Genomic DNA, 17,890 nt, shown 5'->3' on the forward strand with positions numbered 1-17,890 from the left:
CTGAGCTGGGGGCAGCTAGGTCGACAGGCACTGGCAGAAGACCTGTGTCCAGACCAGCCCCACATCTCCCATGGGCTGGATCCACAGCCCACGGAGGCCGGTGGCAGGATTTCCGCTAGCGGAGATACTTGCAAGGGGACAGGAGGACAAAAGAACACGAGAGAGCTCCCTGACCTAAAAGGAGCAAAAGCAGAGTCCAGCATCTGTCTGTCGAGCAGCACATTCTGTCCTGGCTGTCAGATGCAGCCCTGTGTACATTGCTGTCCAATCTATATTTAGTCCCTGATATAACTAAAGTCAGTAGTATCCCATTAGGGCAGCTGGTGCCAACTCCTGAATAGGCTTTCCTATGTGAGCTCCACCTACGCATGTCAAAAATGTGGACATATACAGCTACAAAACCTCCACGTGTTTATATACAAAGAGGAACAGTTTTGAATAGAAAATATATGGCTGTTAGCATAGCTGAATGGTCTGCTATATAACACTGCGGCATTTTTAAAGGAGACGTTGATTCTTCTTGTCCAAGGGTGAGTTTAAAGGCCTTAAGCTTCACTGCAAGGAAATACTGGCCTTTCTCTTTTTAGGGTATGTTTCTGCATTGGAGCATTCCTTATCTCTGTTGCTGGTGGCAGTCAGTGGAGGGTTTTGTAGAATTTTCTGGGAAGAAAGACGTGCGTAGAAAAAAGAAGAATCACATTGCAAATATGACACTTAAGCCTGTAAGAAGTATACGTCTTGTGTTTCGTATTGCTTAATGACTTTCACAATGCACCATATGAATATTCCTATTTGATTGATTGCTTTTCCAAAGTAAAAATCCAAAATAGCAAAAATACTTCAAAGCTAACAAACAAACGGAGTCTTTTACTAGAAACAGGCTTCAAGAAATGTTCAGGTTTACACCTGGAGTTAGCATTGCCTATGTTCAGTCCCCTGACCTCTACTGCATGTGCTAGAAGGGCACAGAGAACTTCTGTTAGCATTTCTGGATAAATACAAACGTTTCTTCCAATGGTAAGGTGCATTCAGAAACACAAAACGATGACTCAGAAGTCTGTACACATTGCCATTTAGACCGGTGATTAATGCCAAGCCAACCAGCTAAAGCCTGTTACCAACTGATAGCTATCTAATGGTTTTAAAGGATGTTTCTTAATTTCTAAATATAAAAATTAAAATCAAACACTATAAAGGATGCAAATTAGCCAGGCTTTGGTTCATTCGGAGAGCTCAGGGGTTTAATGGCAAAGTTTCCTTAACCATGCGGTGCTGAACATGAACAGCAGGATGGATGAAGTGACAGCCACGTGTACCCCCTGCAGCCATGTATGACACCGCAGTGCTGGGGCACAGCAGGTCACGCTTGGTTTTGAACACCATCAATGAGCTGCAGAAACAGTCTCATCTCTACAGGCCCAAAGCTCACCTGGGGCAGTGGCTGGTGGAACAGCACCCTGTGGAAGCCAGGCTGAAATCAAGCACTACCTAAACATCACAGGTCACACTGAAAGCCCCAGAATTCATCTCCCAAAGGTGCTGGTTGCTCTTTACAAAGAGATGGAGACAAAACACTCGCAAGCATTGCTCTTTGAGACTTGTTTGAGACTTGAACCTGGGTAAGGAGGCACCAGAGGGGCTTGCCTTTCCCTCTACCCCCATGACCCCAAGGAGCACAGATATGATGGAGAAAAGCCATCTCCAGTGATGATACCTGCCTGTGCTTCTCCATATATCTCACTGTGTAATGGCACTGACCAAAATATATCTCACTGTGTAATATATCTCACTGTGTAATGGCACTGACCAAAATTTGACAAAGAAAAAGGAGTATCTTTTCTAATCCTTTTAGAAGTCCACAATTTTCAGGTTTAAAAATTCAGGGGCAAAGCAGGTGCTTATGGTGATGGTTGCAGTAGAAGAACAATACAACAGAAGAGAAACTCTATTTTCTTTATTCAGGTAAGAGCCTCATTAAAAATCAATAGGCCTAATTTATCCCTGATAACATTCTGTTGAAGTCTGTACGTTTATCCTAGGGATTAATTTAGCCTAATAGGTCTTCATGCACAAACAACATAGGCAAGGTTTGCTTCTTGGAAGTTACAGCATAGCAAATGCTACTACAGGACTTGATTCTAGCACTTGCAGAGGCAGAGTGGGATGAAGCATCTGATAGACTCAAAGCCCTTGAATTATCTCCAAACAGAGCTTGTGGTGGGTAAATGTTTTATGGCCAATCATATGCCACTATGAAACAACTTTTTTATTGATGCTGCTAATCATAAAATGAAAGCATGGATCAATTTATATATTTTAGAAGAAAAAAGAGACATGAGATCTTCCATCCCATGTGGACCCTGGCAAAAGTGAATCATCCTGACCTGTGGTGACCCTTGCAAGGGGATATTTTTCTCCACTCCCAGGAAATGAACAACATTCGCCTTGCAAGACTCTGCTCTTGGAAAAAAACAATACATTGTGAAGAAGACTATCTGAGCGCTAAAGAGCCTGGTCTCACTGCGAATATGTGACAGTGAATTAGTGGCCCTCAGGTGTCAGCATACAGGCCAGCAAATTAAATTAAGCTCTTTGCTTCTGTTCTAATGTAACAGAACTAATGCAGTCATGGCTCAGCACTGCAGCTTTTTAAATGTGGGCACTGCTGCCACAGGGAAGGGAACCTGGTTTCCATCCCCCGGGGACACCGGCTGAAGTCAGCGAGCCACCCCAAGCAAGTGACATAATGTCTGAAGACCCGGGCAGGAAGAGGACTAGGCAGTAGAGGCAGCTCCAGTTGCAGTCTCAATGCCATTAGGAGGGAAATCAAGCCCAGTGGCTTTTAAACACAGTCTGAAGAAGCATCATGCTAGGAGTCCAAAAAAATCCCCAACAACACCAACAAAATCCCAACTGGGCAGCAGTAACCCTTTCGCTTTCACTTGCCTGGGCAGCAAAAGGCAGCGCTCAGTGTCTGGAGAAGGCATGGGAAAAAAACTTCTGTAGACTGAGGTTGCCTCGAGGACAAAAAAAAGGAGCACTTGACTTTGGAAAATCAAGACAAGCCCTAGAGAACTCCTAGTGGCAGCACCATGGAAACATTTGTCTTAAAGGGAAAAAAAAAAAAAAAGGAAAAAAAACAGTGTTTCTGAAGACGTGGTGTTCCCATACATTTTGTACTTCTCTGACTGTATCATTCACTTCCCTGCACCCGCCCTTCCCATCACCCTGGCTGCACAGTAGCAAACGGGGTAAATATTAACCATGATAGGAAATGATTAATGAATTTTCAATTGCAATCAGATTGCATAATGCAAACAGCTGGAGAGTAAGGAAAAGTACTGGCTGCTGTGACTATGTTATTATAGTGGGGAGAAGCTGAAGGCAGAAAGTAAATTAGAAGGCTGGTTGGTCTGCAACGGAACTGAAAGGGATCCCACGATACGCCAGGCACCTCTTTGTAGAGCGGGGCATAAATACTCATGCAAAACTCCGTGCTTGATTTGCATGAACAGTTAAGATGGCACATATAAAATCCCTTTTTGCCCATGCAAATGAAAGGGTAGAAGTGCTATCAGCAACTGCTCATGCAAAGCCAGGCTGTATCTGCACTCGCTTGAAGAGAAGTAGAAGCGGGGCTTCCAGGGCTCCATCCACATTCATCACCGACGTCTCCAGTGGGTTAACAAATAAATAAATGCTCTGAAACTTTCTTGTGAGGTAGTTGAGGTATTTTTGCTAGTAACAGTCAAGCCTCGTAATCTAAAGAGCTGTCCTAACAAGTTCTTCCAAGGGTCAGCTGAAGCAAAGTGGTGATAAGGTCAATATATTCAAAAGGGCTTGCCTAAAATATCCACCAAAGCCCATAATAATCAAGACAACCACTAATTTGGATGACTCCATTGGGTGTAACTACACGGCTTGAAACGTTCATGTCTGAAAACATCGGCCTTACCAACTGCTCATGGTTAAAGAGCAGGTAAGGAGCAGACGCGTGCTAGTTTCCAGACCTAGCCACTAAAAACAAGGCGTGAAAAAAGGCTGAAAAAAGAGAGTTTGCAGGTCCGACTCCTTGAGGGGGGCTGGGGAAAGGCTGGAACTGATGCTGAAGGCAATCGGAGAAGCATGGAAACCCATCTGCATTGAGGTGTTTCCAGCCGGCGCTGTAAAAGGGATCAGCTCTACCTGGCCTTTCTTGCTGCCTCTGGGAACACGAGCACGCTGGTAGCTCAGCCCCTGACTTCTTTTACATTCGGACATAGATGACATTGAGTGGTGTATCTCTAACAGCTCTTGCTTTTCTAGTTAAGCATTAATGTTTAACGAGATCAGCCTGCAGTTGCTTGTTAGTGTGCAGTGCTCCAGCTAATTAATACATCACTGGGAGAGCTGGCTTGCGAAAGAAGAGCAAGCAAATGCATTCCAGAGGCATTTCTCAGCCTTCAGAAGAAAATAAAAATAAGAAAATATGGGCAAAAGGTTCTTCAGAGCGGGGGAAAAAAAAGAGTCGAGTCGTCTGACTGTGCAGAAATGCTCAGCTGACTTTCCATGAAGAGGCTGTCTCTCACTACCCAAACATCCTCCCGATAAAAGATGGTGACGGAGAGGCAGCTCGAGTGGCACGAAAGCACAGCGGTCCTACAGTCACACACGTCTTCCAAGCACGAAGAAACAACCCAACCGCCTTCTCCCCCGTCCCTGCTACCTCCTCTTGCTGGCTCTCCTCCTGCTACAGAGGTCACCAGATCAGGGAAACCTCAAATTTCCCTGCGATTTTTCAATTTATTGTTTCTACACTCCCACTGCCTGTGTCAAGTGATATTTTGCCAGCCTTGCTGCAGCAGATAAAATCTTTAAAACACAACTCCAGTCTTTTCTAGCATTTCAGAAGCCAGCAAGCAACCTGAAAGACCTTTCTGTTTTCCATCAGTTCAAACTTCAGCCTGATTTTTAAACCAATTAGGTAGTTTTGGAGCCACTGAATGAAAACATTTTAAAAACCCAGTGTCTTTACTACTGCACATAACATTGTAGAGCTTAGTATTCATTTCTTACAGCTATTTTAGAACATAAAAATGAAAAATATAATCGTCTCATTTTATGGGAAAAAGCAGTCACAGGGTGTAACCCCCCTATTTGTATGTAATGCAAAAGAGTAGGTGGGACCATCAGAATCAGCATAAAAGTTTTTGTAGTTTCATTTTCGACCTCCAGTCTTGGGAGTGCTGTCAGGAGGCAGAGGAATGGGCCAATAAACCTCACACAGAATTGCAAAGAGGATCCATATTTTACAAGGCAAGTGTGCTGGAGCTGCCAACATGGAAGTGCGAGTTCCTTGGTGGTGAATCACACCCACTTTAAGATTAAAGATCATACCTATATGTGAGCCACTATCAGCACAGTTATCATTGGAATTGCTAATACTGCTAAAGTCAAAACATTTGAAGACTGTGGGCCCAGCTCCTTAAAAACACTGAATTAGCTTCAACATGGTACAAAAGAGATCCTATGTATGTGCCTTCTGAGCTTCAAGTTTACAATTTCAGTCCCATCACTCACTGATGCTGCTGCAGACACTTAAAGGAAAAAAAAAAGGAATAAAAAAGAAAACACAGCACACTCCACATCATATCACTCTTAAAAATCAGAAGAGCTGGCTATGTCGGTCCCAAAGCAAAACTTAGCTCATGCAAACGAGCTGTCCTTCCATTCCTGGATCCAGCTGAATGCTAAGTGGATAACATAGGTAGGAGGTAAAGGTTCAAATGTTGATCCTCGAGCAAACTGAAATGAATTGGCAAAGTTGGGAACCTTGGCATGGCAAGACTGAAAGCTTTTCATTGCTGCATACTGAGTCTGTGGAGACTAAATGAAAATTGTTCTCCACCACCTTTTTCATTACTGGGTAAATGACAGCTGATGCAGAAGGACAGGTTGCTACTGTTGCCTGAGATGAAGCGAAGAAGGGAAGTGAGAGAGGAAGAAAAGTGCATTGTACAATAGGGAACAGCTGAGAATGATGCTTTAGAGGTAAATGGGACTCTCCAGTATGAGATGTGATCTTTCTTTAAGCTATGCTGTGAGCATCCTTGTCATAACAGCAAATACAATATTGGGAGAAGGAAATTCTAACTGGAGAGAAAGCACTCATTAAAAAATTCAAGACCAACTTTGCTATTTAAGAGAATGATCTAAATTAATTTGTCTTTAGTCTTACATCTTACAGTCACACTCATGTAGACATTAAGAGTTTAAGAAAGCTCCCACATGATTTTCAGTGGGCCAGGAAAGACTTGATGTAAGCAGGGAACAATCTGTCTAATAATCTTGGGCAGATGAGGTAAAATGAAAATGAGCATGAAATAAATTATGTCATTACTATTAAGGAAGAAATTTAAGGGCCCTGGTTAAGCTGAGATGCCACTGTAGTAGGTCTTGAAGAAACACAGGAGATGAGTATTGGAGGAGCTGAAGACTTAGAAACAGTAATTTACTTCTCTCTAACTCCCAGAATTATGTGTTAGCAGGTGGTGTGCACACGGCATCAGAGAGCACATCACGGCTGAAGTCAAAGCACAAGCAATGCAATACTGATCGGCTGCTATTCAGCCACTGAACATCTCCGGAATCATCAGACCTGCCCATGGGGCTAGGGATTCACTTCTCTGGCAATTAATTGTTAATGAATTGCCAACATCTGACAAAAGACAAATAGGCAATTCACTCTCCAAGAAAATTCATCTGAAAGCCTGTTCTCCTCATTACACGAAAGCTCTGGAAAAGAAAGGGAAACCTAAATGCATATCTAGCAGTACTTCACTGAGACCTGGGACAGTCTGTGAACTCCACAACACAGGAAGGCAAAGCCTTCATCTCCACTGACGTCCTCATGTTGCAGCTCGTTTGATGCCTTCCCCACATGTTCATTTTCTCTCTGATCTTTCTGTTCGTGGAAAGGCAGCTTAATCTCAGAGCTTCCTGTCCCTTTTAAGGGCTGGTAGATGCTGGTGCAATCAGAATGGCTTGGGCACAGTATGGTGTGGTGGTTTTACTTGGGTGGGCGGCCGAGCTCCACCACAACCGCTCTCTCACTCCCCCTCCTCAAAGAGGAATTGGGGAGAAATGATGATGAAAAGGGCTCAAGGGTTGAGATAAGGACAAGGAGATCACACAGTAATTATTGTGATGGGCAAAACAGACTCAGCATAGGGAGATAGTAAGATTTATTACCTATTACTAACAAGCTAGAGAAGTGAGAAACAAAGGAAAGAAACCAAAAGCACCTTCCCCCCCCATCCACCCTCTTCCACCTCCTCCCCCTGAGCAGCGCAGGGGAATTGGGGAATGGGGGTTATGGTCAGTCTATAGCGCTTCTTCTCTGCCGCTCCTTCTCGGTCACTCTCGTCCCCTGCGCTGTGGGGTCCCTCCCACAGGATGCAGTCCTTGCTGAACTGATCCGGCGTGGGCTTCCCACAGGCAGCAGCTCTTCAAGAACTGCTCCAGATATGGGTCCGTACCATGGGGTCCATCCCTCAGGAGCAAACTGCTCCAACCTGGATTCCCCACGGGCAGCAGCTCCTGCCAGGTCACCTGCTCCTATGTGGTCTCCTCTCCACGGGCTACAGGTCCGGCCCGGAATCTGCTCCGGCAGGGGTCTTCCACAGGCCACAGTCTCCATCGGTGCAGGTCCACCTGCTCCACCGTGGTCTCCTCCACGGGCTGCAGCATGGAACCCTACTCCACCGTGGTACTCCATGGGCTGCAGCGGGACAGCCTGCTTCACCATGGTCCTCACCACAGGCCGCAGGGGACTTCTGCTCCGGCGCCTGGAGCACCTCTCCCCCTCCTTCTTCACTGACCTTGGTGCCTGCAAGGCTGTTCCTCACTCCTCTCACTCTCCCAGCTGCTGTGTGTGGTGCAGCGTTTTTTTTTTCCCCTGTCTTAAATATGCTCTCACAGAGGCGCAAAACACCATCACTTATTGGCTCAGCTCTGGTCAGCAGCAGGGCCCTTACCTAACATGGGGCAGCTTCTAGATTCTTCTCACAGAAGCCACCCCTATGGCCCCCTGCTACCAAAACCTTGCCACATAAACCCACTACATATGGATTAAACAAAAGAAGAAGAAAAAGTCGGAATCACCTCCCCAAACGATAAAGAGCAGCGTGGTTTTAGCGATACACTGAAAACCATCCTCCTCTGGCATGAACGTGGTGAGAGGCAGACATGCAGCCAAGGAACCTTGAGCCCAGCCCAACCAATGGCATCGGGGACTTGTCCTGGGAAGTGACAGGCAATTCAGCTATAAGCAAGGTCATCAGCTCCATCTAAACACTTTCTTTGAAATATATCTGCAGGGAAATAAAAACAGGATGGCCAATGCTTCAAGACTAAATACTCTGACATATCCTGCAATACCCTTTGCACTCTCTTTTTGACTCCAGGAAAAGCCGGGAAGCTGAGTAGCAGCCCCATTTCCACTCCCTTTTCACCTCCCCTCAAGAAAAGCAACTTTTAACCTTATTATTTATATTACCCCTGCATCTGTACTGAGGCACTGCACAAACACGCGATTGGAGGGAAGGACCTGCCCCGAGGAGCAAGTGTCAGACTGGGAGCTGAAGCGTCCTGCTGCACCCCACGAGGCAGCACGGGGCCAGCTCCCCCCAGCCTCAGCGTGGTGACCCCAAACCCTTCCTGCGGGGACCCCAAGTGCCATACACCCATCTCCCTACATCCCACAGTGCCAGTCGTCCATCTTGCTGCCCATCAAGGGAGGTCAAGCATGGAAGAGGTGAACACATCCCCTGGCCACATCCCGTTCTGCTGGGGTAGATGCAATTAGCTAGAGTCATTAGAGCAGCTTCTGTGCCTTCGTTAGAGCCATTCCCCCTCCACCAAAGCCTGTCCTGGGGATGGGGACACGCTCTGCTCCACCAGGGTCTTAGCAAGGGCAGCTGGCGCTCAGTAAAATAAAGACCAATTCCAACCTGAGCAGTGTCTTTAATAATAATTATTATTTTATCTTTTTATCTCTCCCCCAGTTTCTCCCTTTATAGGTATCTCTGCTGCCCTGGAGGGGCCCACAGGCTGCAAACCTTTCATCCATCTGCAGCTAGAAAGCAGCAAGATGTTTATTTTCTTCCTCTTTTCTCAGCTTTAATGAAAGCCTTTAAACACAAATGGCTGGAGATTCACACCTCGCATCCTGAGGATATCTGAATTCACTAAAAGCTCTTAGGTTTCCTGTCACCCAGTGAACATAAAGCTCACAAACAACCACTACCCCCTTGGAAACTATGAAAACACAGAAAGAGCTAAAACTAGCACTGCAGACCTTTGGCTGACAGGTTGGATAACACACGCATGTGCACACATGCACGCACGCACACCCCTACCTTGCTCACGAGGCAGACCCTACCCCGGAATGTGTAATCCAAGCACAGCAGCTGCCTATACCACTAATCTAAGGAAAAGTTCAAAGGAAGGTATGTATCCAGCATTTGCTTTGAAATGCTCTATAAAGACAGTGTGCCTTTTTTCCCCCCTCCTTACTGTTGCTTTTCCCATAATTTTCCATGCCCTTTCATATTTATGTCACTAGGAGAATCAAACAGGGTTACCTTTGTTATTAAAGATCACTTATACAGTCCTCTTTTTGAGCGATTAAGGAGGAGGGAAGGTATGGTTTGTTCGGGGCAGGGAGTTGCTTACATATTGCTCAGCAGTGAAATATAGTTGCAGCTGCAACTTAGGAAGGCTAGCGACGATTTTGAAGGAGGAAGAGATGAACCTTTTGATACTTCAAGCTCAAAAGCAACCTAAAAATGGAATCACGCAATGGGAAAAAAATAAAAACCTACACTTTTTCCTTTAATGCAATTTTAAGATTAGTGCTCTGCACAGCAATCCTCCCCACTGACACTGCCCCACTGTGAGACAGCATTGGTCAAAAACTTCCAAAGCTAACAGCCCCGCAGCAACTATGCTGGTGAAAGCGAGGCAGAGCATAGCTTTCCTGTGCTTAGTTTCTTTGTGAAAGGGGAAGGAAAATAGCAATCTTTATAATTCACATATCGATATCAAAATATTTAACATCTCAACCCCAAGAAGAATATAGTAAATTCCCAGGAATTACTCTGCGAATTTGCCTCAAAAGGATTCCTTCTCCTACCGTTATTATATTTTTGGTGGTAGATTATTTTCCTAATAGGATTAACATTACCCTCTTGGTTTCTGTGTAAATGGGTGAGTTCACCTTGCCATAAACTGTTTCGTCTGGAACAGAGGAAAGAGATTTAAATTCTTGAAGTTTTTGTTTGTTTTGTGTGGTTTTGTGTGTGGCATTTTTGTTTGTTTGTTTGTTTTGTTTTTTAAGTCTCCTGATGGGTTATTCTTCCCCATAAATAGAGGGATTCATATTGACATCCCTCCTGACAGAAACATTCTTGAGAAGGGCTGTTCTAGATCCAACCGAAATTCAAGGAAAAGGTCTTGAAAGACCTCAACAGGCCACAAACTCGTGCCTTGATATACAAAAAAAAGCATACTTGGGGCTCAGCACTGCCAGAAAGCTGCTTGCATAGGCTGACCAGACCCCCCCCCCCCACTCTTTTCCTTTTGGGGGTGTTGCCTTTTGTGCCCCAATGCCCCCAGAAATGGCTTCATTTCCGCACCAACACAAAGGCAGAAGAGTCCTTCAGGATAAAAGCTAAGCTAAGAAAAGCAACTTATTCCATCAAGTCAAAGTGCAGCTCTTCCAGAGGAGGAAAGCCATTTGCATGCCATTTGGGTGCATGGGCAGAGATGCCTCTAGTCCTCTCCCATCCCTGCCTCCCGCTCCGGAGTGAACTTGGGGCTGAAGAGGAGGTTAAATTACACTCCAGGCGCATTGCTGCTCTGCACCATCAGAATAAACCTGGTAGCACTTTGAAGTCTGTAAACTGATTCCTAGGTAACTGCTTCGACTTTCTCCCCTCCCCATGCCCCAAACAGTTTTTCATTTGATGTTCTGGCGCAGAGCTAATCTGAGAAAGGATCAGAAACTCGAAGCTACTGACAGTAGTGACAGGAGTGTCTCAGTGTGACAGCTGATTGAGCCCGTTTTGCATTTCACTGACAAACTCAATTGCTCCAGTAAATCGAGTGAAAGTCAATTAAGGCAGCTCCTCCTCGGCCTTGTGTGTGTGTGCCCCCTCCTCCAGCCCTTGTGGGGTCCCCCATGGTTGCAGCCCCTTCCAGGACCCAGCCGAGGACCCCATCAACACCTGTGATGGGATCAGGACCTGGGCAGCTCCACAGGGGCACCATGGGCAGCAATGCAGCACTCACCCTACTGCTCAAAAGCTTTCTTGCTTATACCTCTGCCCCTGCACCGCTTTCCTTTTTTTTCTTTTTTTTTTTTTTTTGATCAGAGACATGAAAAAATCCTAATAGAGACTTGCAAGTCTGCCTAAAAGCCTCAGCTCAGGCAGTGTTCAGGGTGCAGGAGCACCCATGGCCAGCTGGCGCCCAGCAGTGCCCATGGGGCAGTGCTCTTTGGGGATAAGAAAAGGAAACGTGGGTCTGTCTCTCTGGTGCAAATCAGCTTTAAAAGCAGGCTGAGGGGCAAAAAAAAAAGTGAAGCTAGTCAGAGAAAAGATCAGGCCCATTGCAGATGGCAACCTTGTGCTGGCAGTGAGCGCCAGGCAATTAAGTCAGTGACTTAACAGGCTTTTTCCATACTCTAATTGCGAAGCAGGCATCTCCCCCTCAGCCCAGGGTGTCTGTGGCTCAAAGCAAGCAAACCCCAAAGCAGACCGAGCAATGGGCACAGAGAACCTGAAGCTGTGCAGAAAACGGTGCAGGGATAAGGGCCGCATGGTGAGGAACATATGCAGGTTACTGTTTGCAAATGGAAATGAAATAGGTTGCCATTACCAATAATAAAGTGTGAGGTTGGTGTGGTTTCTGTCTCTCAGATTTCAGCATGGTTTATTTTTATAGAGGCAGCTTCCTCGTGCAAAGTGTTGGCAAACATGCTGCTGGCAGGGAGGCGGGCGGGGGGAGCGGGGAGGACGGGGGCTGCTTGCGGAGGGTGCAGGAGCCTTCCCTACCTGCTGGGATGCAGCAGCAAGCGGTGGAGATGGAGCTCCAGGAGAGGAAAGTGAAGTTTCTTTGAGACAAATGGCCAAGCTATTAATTTTGTTGACAAGACGAGCAAGAGAAGATGCAGGAGCGGAGGGAGGGGAAAAGAAAGTGCTGAGCAGGTTATCAGGTGCTGAGAGGGCAAGGGTTAAAGACGGCAAGCTGAAAGCCCTGCAGATGAAATTGGCTCTCTGCCCTGTGGAGTCACATAAAAGTAACTGCAGGCACCCCGCCAAAGCATATTCCCCCATCCCCAAATTCCTGGAGCACGTCGAGCATTGCCTCCACTCACCCTACCCAGCAAGCAGCTGAGGATACAAAAGCCACACTGTCCCGCCTGCCTCAAAAGAAACGAACTTAAACATTACAACACCTCCACCCCAATGCCATGCTCCGATGCCAGGCTCAACACTTCGATGGGCTGCCAGCCCTGCCTGCTCCCACCACCGCTCCCTGGCGGCTCAGCACCTCGGAGCCGAAGCATCCCACAGGCTTCCCTCCCTCCTGGCCCTGCGCGGACACGTGCTCCCCACCAAATGACCTCATCTGGACCAGATTGAGCCTCCCGAGTCAAAATAAATACAGCACGTTGGAACTGGCAGTGATTTTCAAAGGTTTAAGTTGGGTCCCTCTCAATTTTCACTCAGCACTTTATCCATTTTGTCTGCTACAAAATGGGAGCATTTTATATTCCCAGCTCTGATACATATTTTATGAACCTTCAGATTAGCTGCCTCCTGTGCAGTTAATATTTCAGTTCCAAAGTTAACCGGTTAAAACATGTATTAACAGATTGGGCATAGGAAAAAAAAAAAAGGAAAAAAAAAAGGCAGGTGAGAAATTCTGGAGGAAGAAAAATAGCAGCAATGTTTGGAATGGCTCTGCAGCCAAGAAGGCAAACCTGGTCTTCTTAATGGGACCACCCAAGTGGGAGAGACCTTAAGCTCTTACGTATGCTATGTTCACTGCAGCATAATTCAAAGTCCAGAGGGGAGTTAGAGAAGTAGTGGTGGGGTTTAATAAGGACATAGCAGATGAGAGAAAGTACTGGGTTCCCAGAAAAGTTCATTCCCGAACTTGCCAGCAGAATATCATGTGTTCTCAAGTCCAGCTCAATAAAGATGGAAGCAGGGAGACAGTGCTGCTGGAACAAGCTGTCGCTGCCTGGGCTTGCCAGAAGTCAACTGCTGTGCATCAGCTTCTGCTTATACTGCTGTGGGAGTTTTCTGGAGGTGACTAATGCCACCTCCTCTAAGGCCACCTAACAGAATAGCATTTGACCCTGGGGTATTTTTTCCAACAACAACAACAACAGCCTATACAGGAAGCCTTTCTCATTTCCAAACCCATTAGTTAATTCAACACCAATCCTTTATGTGTTACGAAAAGTTCAGCTGGGTTGGCTGAGTCAGGTCTGAGGTTCATTTCCAGGTCACAATTAAAAATACTGCTGTTTGAGGAAACTGCATTTGTGATGCTGTATGTGCCACGAGAATACAAAGCGAGAAGTAATAAACGAAAGAGAAATTTAGGAAGCCACCTAAAAGAGAAGTGGATGGAGATACAACACATCACCTAACGATCGCAGAGCTGGGTTTTTAGATTACCGTCCCCATTGCTTTCTTCAGCCTAGCTGAAACACAGCCATCAGCAAAAGCCTGTTGTTAGACCAGCGATGGCATCTAGGAGAACAGAGCAGTAATCGTGTGCAGGATTGGCTCTATCAGTATCCTTTCACTCTGGGATTACACTGCTTGTATTCTAGCCTCTAGGAAAGCGGATGATTGATGTATAACAGCAGAGGAGAGAGAAGGGGAACAAATGGGAGGGGGAGAAGACAGTAGAATCTGGTGCCCAACATAAAGCATTTAAGCCCTAAACTTCTGTGGAGATATGATCCTACCCTGCAGTGTTGTTATTTTCTTGCCACGGAACTAAAAAGGAGGACTTTTCCTGGTGTCACTGCAGGCCACAGAGGATAAATCCAAATGACAGGGCTTAAGTTATGAATATGGGGAATTAGAGATGAGAAGCAAAGCAGCTTATAATGACTCTCCCATTTTCTCTTTAGAATACAAGCTTCAGTATTGATTTTGAAATGCCTTGTCTTCATCCTAGCAGCTTCTTGAAAATGAAGCTTGAGAGTTTTGTCACACTGCAGCCTCTTCAGCATGATTTGACAATAATAAAAAGAGAATATAAAAGTTTCTGCGGGCTGTTATTCATCAGGAATCATTCCCTTGTCTTCCAAGTACAACCACTGACCTCTAGGGAGGGTGTTGAGAGAGAGAGATTTCAACCGACCTCCATGTGAACATAGCCATGGTTCAACTCAGAGCCTCTGCTCCCTAGCACCTGCATCCAAATGCAGGCTTTTAACACCACCTCAACATCATGTTTTCCCATGGCTGCTCAATAGCAGGTAAATGATCAGACAGCCCAGGGCACGTTGAGAAGGCTGTTGGGTTGGGACAATTACTTTTATCACCTTTCCTGACCCCAGCTTTTGGGGTCAGGCAAGCATTTCCCACTCAGTTCCAAAATATTTTGAGCTCTTTATAAAGAGCTTGGACTCGACTACCAAAATATTCACAATGGGTATGCTTCTGTCCTGGTTTCAGTTAGGACAGAGTTAATTTTCCTCCTAGTAGCTGGCAGGGTGCTATGTTTTGGATTAGAATGAGAAGAGCGCTGATAACATGCTGATGTTTTAATTGTTGCAGAGCAGTGCTTACACCAAGCCAAGGACTTTTCAGCCTCTCGCTCTGTCCTGCTAGCGAGCAGGCTAGGGGTGCAGCAGGAGCTGGGAGGGGACAGACCCAGGACAGCTGACCCAAACTGGCCAAAGGGGTATTCCATACCATCTGACGTCATGCTGAACAATATATAGGGGTGGCTAGCCGGGGTGGAGGGGGGGCCGGCTGCTCGGGGATAGGCTGGGCATCGGTCAACGGGTGGTGAGCAATTGCACTGTGCATCACTTATTTCGTACACATTATTACTATTAATACTATTATTATTATTATTTTTAATACTATTATTATTATTATTATTATTATTATTATTTTTCCTGTCTTAATAAACTGTCTTTATCTCAACTCACAGGCTTCACTTTCCCGTTTCTCTCCCCCATCCCGGAGAGGGAGGGGGGAGGGTGAGCGAACGGCTGTGTGGTGTTTGGCTGCCAGCCGGGCTAAACCACAACACCTTCATGGGACAAAACACGAGGCCTTGTCCCACATAGCTTGTCCCTTGCTCGGTATCAGTGTCTCGTAGGTAGAGACTAACCCATTGCAACAACAGAGTGAAATAACTTCCCTGACAAAAAACTCACATCCTCAATCAGATAAGACTAAGAGGGAAAAGTAAGGTGAAATAACTTGGCTAAGTTTGTAGAACAGATCAGTCTTGGAGAATGAGAGCCGATTTCCTGGTCGCCTACACCAATACTCAGCTGCCAGACTGATTCAGCTGCCCTCCAAAAATACCAAACTACTTGTGGAAGGACAGTGTGGTTTCCTGTGGTTTTTCATTTTCCTCTCCTTCTTTTCCCAACAAAAAAAAAGCCATGAATATTCTATCATTCCTGCATGTAAAATGCAGTTGCTAAAATGGTTTTGCACTTAACAGCCTCCAGTTGTAGACTAAACTGATGACACTTAAAGTGTGCCCATGAGCCACAGCAGAACAATCCAATTACACTGCTCTAGCAATGTTGTCTTGGTTTTGAAGGTTTATATAGCCCAGTTGTGAATACATTCTCCAGGCTGAAACCAGTTGCAGTGGAATTTACTCATACAGCGAATCATATGGCTTTTTCCCCCTTGTACTTCGGATCAGATTTGTTTCTGGTTCTTTTAAAAATACAACACTAAAAAAGAAGAATAAGACATCCCTCTGTTGTGATGCTATTAGGAACCATGCTGTATTTCAAGCTGGTGCTAACCTATCTCAGGTAAGGCCTATGTCACTGTAATATCTGAGTACTCCTCAGTCTTTAACGTGAAGGGTTCCTGTGCTGCTTTCCCTGCTTTACAAAGAGAGCTGAGGTCTTGAGGGAATTAAATCATGTCTACCTGTGGTAGATGGCGGGACTGGAGCAGCATCTCTGAAGGGTAAGCTGACTCAATAGACACCGAACCACTTCTCCCACCTGCTGTAAAAAACGTTCAAAGTATAGCTTGAGTGATTTCTCCCCTGCACAAGGGATTTTTTTCTTCTTCTACTGTAGTGGGTTTACGTGGCAAGGTTTTGGTAGCAGGGGGCCATAGGGGTGGCTTCTGTGAGAAGAATCTAGAAGCTGCCCCATGTTAGGTAAGGGCCCCACTAGTCATCAGAGCTGAGCCAATAAGTGATGGTATTTTGCACCTCTGTGAGAGCATATTTAAGACAGGGGAAAAAAAAAAACGCTGCACCACACACAGCAGCTGGGAGAGTGAGAGGAGTGAGGAACAGCCTTGCAGGCGCCAAGATCAGTGAAGAAGGAGGGGGAGAGGTGCTCCAGGCACCGGAGCAGAAGTCCCCTGCGGCCTGTGGTGAGGACCATGGTGAAGCAGGCTGTCCCCCTGCAGCCCATGGAATACCATGGTGGAGCAGGGTTCCATGCTGCAGCCCGTGGAGGAGACCACGGTGGAGCAGGTGGACCTGCACCGATGGAGACTGTGGCCTGTGGAAGACCCCTGCCGGAGCAGATTCCGGGCCGGACCTGTAGCCCGTGGAGAGGAGCCCACGCAGGAGCAGGTGACCTGGCAGGAGCTGCTGCCCGTGGGGAATCCAGGTTGGAGCAGTTTGCTCCTGAGGGATGGACCTCGTGGTACGGACCCATATCTGGAGCAGTTCTTGAAGAGCTGCTGCCTGTGGGAAGCCCACGCCGGATCAGTTCAGCAAGGACTGCATCCTGTGGGAGGGACCCCACAGCACAGGGGACGAGAGTGACCGAGAAGGAGCGGCAGAGAAGAAGTGCTATAGACTGACCATAACCGCCATTCCCCCATTCCCCTGCGCTGCTCAGGGGGAGGAGGTGGAAGAGGGTGGATGGGGGGGGAAGGTGCTTTTGGTTTCTTTCCTTTGTTTCTCACTTCTCTAGCTTGTTAGTAATAGGTAATAAATCTTACTATCTCCCTATGCTGAGTCTGTTTTGCCCGTCATGATAATTACTGTGTGATTTCCTTTTCCTTATCTCAAGTCATGAGCCCTTTTCATCGTATTTTCTCCCCGTTCCTCTTTGAGGAGGGGGAGTGAGAGAGCGGTTGTGGTGGAGCTCGGCCGCCCACCCAAGTAAAACCACCCCATCTACAAAGACCGCTTTGGTTATAGCTTTATTTGACAAAGTTTTCTGAGTGGCTTCTGGAAGGTATTGTTTTCAAAACTGCTTTTGATCTACATAATGAAACTTTAAACCCAAGTTATATATATACACCTTAGGCTGCTGCTGTCTCTCACCAATCCAGATGTGTACGCTCAAACAAGAAACTCACTAAATGGGATATAACAAAAAGTAGAAGGATATAACAAACAAAAGGCTGTTTAGATGGAGCAACGCAAAAAATGTTTCTATCAGTATGGTCAACTCAATAGCAGAACGGGCTCCCAAGAGAAAATCTGGAATAGCCCTCACACGAGATGCTAGAAAACTCAAGTGAACAAGTTTTGTGCGAATAACTGATGTCATAACTGGATATTTGCTGAATGCAGAACCACCATACTAGATACAATTCCAGAGAAGTGATCTGCTGAGATTTAGGACCTCAATTTCATCTTGTCT

This window comes from Cygnus olor, chromosome W, assembly GCF_009769625.2.
Source record: "Cygnus olor isolate bCygOlo1 chromosome W, bCygOlo1.pri.v2, whole genome shotgun sequence".
NCBI lineage: Eukaryota > Metazoa > Chordata > Aves > Anseriformes > Anatidae > Cygnus > Cygnus olor.